Source organism: Trichosurus vulpecula, chromosome 3, assembly GCF_011100635.1.
Source record: "Trichosurus vulpecula isolate mTriVul1 chromosome 3, mTriVul1.pri, whole genome shotgun sequence".
Lineage (NCBI taxonomy): Eukaryota > Metazoa > Chordata > Mammalia > Diprotodontia > Phalangeridae > Trichosurus > Trichosurus vulpecula.
The window spans coordinates 238,627,488-238,632,103 of record NC_050575.1 but is presented as its reverse complement, the minus strand read 5'-3'; the positions used below and the strand labels follow the sequence as shown (position 1 = coordinate 238,632,103).

At 36.8% G+C, this 4,616-nt stretch overlaps 1 pseudogene; it reads right to left on the bottom strand.

The window, feature by feature from the left end:
• Window positions 1–1,554: 1,554 nt before the first annotated feature.
• LOC118840749 lies at window positions 1,555–2,843 on the bottom strand (annotated as a pseudogene).
• Between the last annotated feature and the right edge of the window lie 1,773 nt (window positions 2,844–4,616).

The following is a 4,616-nucleotide window of genomic DNA, read 5'->3' as shown; positions in this document are numbered from 1 at the left end:
TTTATATATCAGCTCATACACTTGAATGGACAATGTTACAATACCCCACCTTCCCATGCTTGGAATCCTTCTTACCTTCAAAGATCAGTTAAGCTACCTCATCTGCAATTTCTTACTCCCACGGCTAGATGTGATGCTTCCATCTTTGATGGCCCCCAGACCACTCTGTTAACCTTTGCTTTTCACTTACCAAACTCTAAGTCTTAAAATTATTTTTGTGCCTGTCTCATCCCCTCTCATTGAATAAGCTGTGATTACAAGTTTGTTTTGTTTTTTTTCTTTTTAAGTGAAATCATTTCATTTGCTGAGAAAAAAGAAAAAAAAATTGATTTAAATAGTGATGTTTGAACTTTTTTGAAATCTTTATTGTATGTATTCACATTAGTTTAAGTAATGAATTTTTGCACTATTTTCCAAGTTTTTTTGGTGATGATTCTAGCATTGAACTAACTACACTTTTTCAGCTGATCTCCCATGACCCCAGTATGCAAGTGGATTGGGATATGGCCTGTGGCCCTAGACCAGAGAAGAATTGCCTGAAGAAGTGATCAAACTTTGACTTTGGCCTTGTCAACACAGTGCTCTAATCAGCTGAGCAAATCAACAATTTATATGGCACCAGAACTCCTATTCCTAATCTCAGTGAACATTTTCCCTGCAAATCCAGGTGAAATTGTAACTGTTCCCCAATATATGTGTTTTTCTATCAGGCGTACTACCTTCTTGTAAATATGTGTTAACAATTTTAAAAGATAATGAATGTCATGTCTTAATACTAAGCACACACTAAGCACTAAATTGTGTAATCATTTCTATATTGAATTTAAAAAAAATAAGTAAATTTGAAAGTATTGGAGATTGTATATTCCTTATTACCTTAATAATACCATTTTAATAGGTGCTTTGTATGCCATCCAACCACCTCTCATCCTCTTCTCATTGATATAGCTAGTAAGCCTGGACTAAAAGCCAGGTTTTTGGATGCCTAGTTGGTGTTCTTTCCCCTATACCAAGGTGCCTTTTGAGTGATGGACAGCTGTGCTAGGTCACCAGCCTCACTTTCTCCTCCAGAGCCATCTGGATCCAGTGCCCAGATTTCCATCAGGATGACTGGAGATGGCCCAGGATGCAGTGGGAGATGCTGGGCTTCTTTTAGTGTGCTTCATTTAACATTTTATTAACAAATTTTCACTGCATTTAGAACTCATGTAGTACTGTGTTTTCCTGTATACACAAAAATTGTTACAGAAACCAACAAAGTCTAAGAAAGTAAAGATTGATACATGGGGTGCAAGGGTTCAAACCAATATAGATGGGACCAACCAACGCAAAATGACAAAATATTAGGCTTTTGGATAAAATTAATAGCGTTATAAAAGCTAAATTAGACATTTTCTTCAAAATTACAAAAATACATTCTTTTGTTTTTTTTCCAATTTGATATTGGTAAATCTATTTGTGATATGTTACATTTTACAACTGAATTCCTACAGGGCAGCATAAAATTAAGATTTAAATTCTAAATTCATAATTGGATGAAATTCTATAAGCCTATTATCTATTGCTTTCTGTTGATCGATCCAAGAATCGAGAATAACATGTTAATAAACAAAAGTAACAGAGAATGGGTGCTTCAGTGCCACCCATATTATCTACTAGAACCACAGTGTGGGCAACATATTGTAGATTCCTAGTAACAGTTGCTTGAATGAAAGAGCTTAGACAGGATTTTCCACAGTCACAGGATTTTGATGTATCCAAATCTTGACAAAGATGTAAAGGAATGATATGATATGAGGAGCATAGGGAATTCTATAATCTGATATTGCCCATGCAGAAATTTCTAACAAAGTTAATGGTACTGTTAGATGTTTATTAGGAACTAGCAAATTAGGTTGTTCAAAAGCATTCTCCAAAAGATCCAAGTATTCAGGGATAATTCTTTAAAATCATTGGGCAAAATGGAAGCTTGTTTCAAGCAGCCAACAAAAAATCGTAGGTTACTCAGTCGGCCTATCTTGAATGGGAACCTTATCAATTCATGTCATCAAGTTTCAAATATACGAGTTTCTGTAGTTGACAAAATTGCAGAGGGAGAGCTTTAATTTTATTCTGGCTAAGGTCCAAACTCTGAAGAGACTTCTGGAGTGTGGAAGAACATAACACTTCACTGAATGTCTCCAAATGATTGTCTTTCAGGTTAAGCTCTTGAAGGTTGACAAGGTCTCCACTTGTTGCTGGTCGTTTTTTTTTTTTTTTTTTAATGTGGTTGTGACTCAAGTCTAATTTCTTAAGTTTTTTGAGGCAAAGTATTCGTATATCAATTTGGGCAACTCTACAATAGGAAGACTGAAGATGTTCTAAGGAATAAGGGAAATACTTTTTTAAGGGATAATTTTTTTTCAGATGTAATGACCATTTTAGTTTTGGGTTTTTCAACTTCGGAAGTCTTCAGTGTTGCTAGAGTTAACAGTGGTAATGTTTCAACAGCACAGCCTTGGTGAGCCAGCCTCACAACAGACAAGAAATTCTTTAAGTTGCTGGAATTGGCCTTACTGAGACAGACGTCCATGGCAGGTTCCTTTTACTGAACAGTGGCTTTCCCTTCTTCCACAAATTTAGTAAAAAAACTGCTCAATATTTTCCTTTAGCTTGTACCTGCTCCCAGTCTTGTCCTTCAGAGTGTAGATAATCAGATGGGTGGCCCCAGCCTGGGATTGGGGCAGTGTCTTATCTGAGGGCCGGCCCAAGGACAGCACTGCCCTTGTTCCTTTGCCCCTGCCCCTCAGGCCAAAGGTAGGAAGCTGGCAGTTAACCAACTCTACCTCACACTAGAGCTTCATCGCAGAAGTGCAGCCACTGGCACCACCACCATCAAACTCGACCAGCCCCCAAGTGCCTCTCCCTGGCCTTTTTAAGCTAAGATCCCTAAGTGCCACATTGGGAAATGCAGCTTGCTACTTACTGTCCATACCCACCTAAGAAGCTCACAGAAATCCACCTCAGGCTGCTAGGGAAAAGAGAGTGGGATAATCTGTTCAATCCTTTTTGTATGCATATTCAGTCCTGCTGAATTTAAACATATTTTTATAGGCCATATATATTCAGTCCAAAAAGTAAAAATATTTGGGTAAACACACACACATACACACACATGCATATATGTGCATATATATGTACATATATGTGCATATATACATACACATGCATACACACATACATACATATATATGTGTGTGTGTATACACACACACACACACACACATATATATATATACATATATATATACGTACATATGTGAATTGAAAGCCAAAAAAATACTGCTTATAGGAAGAAAAATTCCTTACGTAACCTCAGGTTTAATATACTAATTATACAGGTGAAGAAATTGATTACCAGAGGGGAAGGAATAAGTAACAGGAATGTGATTGGAACCTAGGCTTTTCTTATGCTTTTGAATACTTTTCCCATTGTATCATTCTTATTTATTCATAGTACATATAATCCAACTTCCCCACTTCATAGATAAAGAAATTGTACAACTGTATAGGTAACAGAGGAAGACTAAGTGACTTGCCAGAGTCACTACTTCTGTGCTATACATGTATAATTCATTCAAGAAGTATTTAATATCCTATCGGCAAGAAGAATATTTGGGTCTTGAAGGATGGGCAGTATTTCAGAAGCTAGAGATGAAGAAATGCAACATTCCCTGTGTAGGGCATAGCATGATGAAAGGTCTGAAGGCAGGACAAGGTCAAGGCAGACAATGAATAAAGCTTTTAATTTGAGGACCTTAAAATTATTAGGATCAGAATCTAAATGATAGGAAAATTTTTTGGTTCTCATCTTACTTGAGATAAAAAAGAATAAAGTTATCCTACTAAAAACACTTATTTTTTAAAAGAATGTTAACTCTGAAATAGGTTCTTGGGAATCACTGGTTTTTATAAGTACTTAGAGGACCCATAATGACTCTGCTGGAAGGTGTATTTTTTAAAAATTTGTTTGCTTTGGTTTGGTTTGGTTTGGTTTTCCAGAGGCAGACAAAAGTGAGAGTGTTAATGCTGGAGGCTCACAGAAAATGATACTTGGTTTGAGGGATTCACAATAAAGAATCCTGGGTCTTGGTATAATAAAAAGGGATGGAGACTGGACCTCTGATTTCAATGATAGAGGGAATTCCCTCTATCAGTGAAGGTCAGCCACTGCTCTGGAACCTATAGTCTTAAAGAGTTGCCTAGAGCACCCGGAAGTTAAATTTTTTGCCCAGGGTAACACAACCAAAAAATGTCAGATCTAGGACTTGAACAAGGCCTTCCTGGATGCAAGGCAAGATTCAGTTTTCAATCCATTATGCCATGCTGTGTTTCATAGATTTAAAGCAAGTCAACTAGCATTTATTAAGTAGGCTTCCTTTTATGCTAAATACTAAAAATACAAATGTAAGCAGAAAAAAAATCCTTCCCCTCAAGGAACTTATATTCCATTGTTGGAGAAATTGAGAGAGAGAGAGAGAGAGAGAGAGAGAGAGAGAGAGAGAGAGAGAGAGAGAGAGAGAAAATGAGAGAATGGGAAGAGGTATGGAGAAGAAATAAAAATACTAGACATGGTG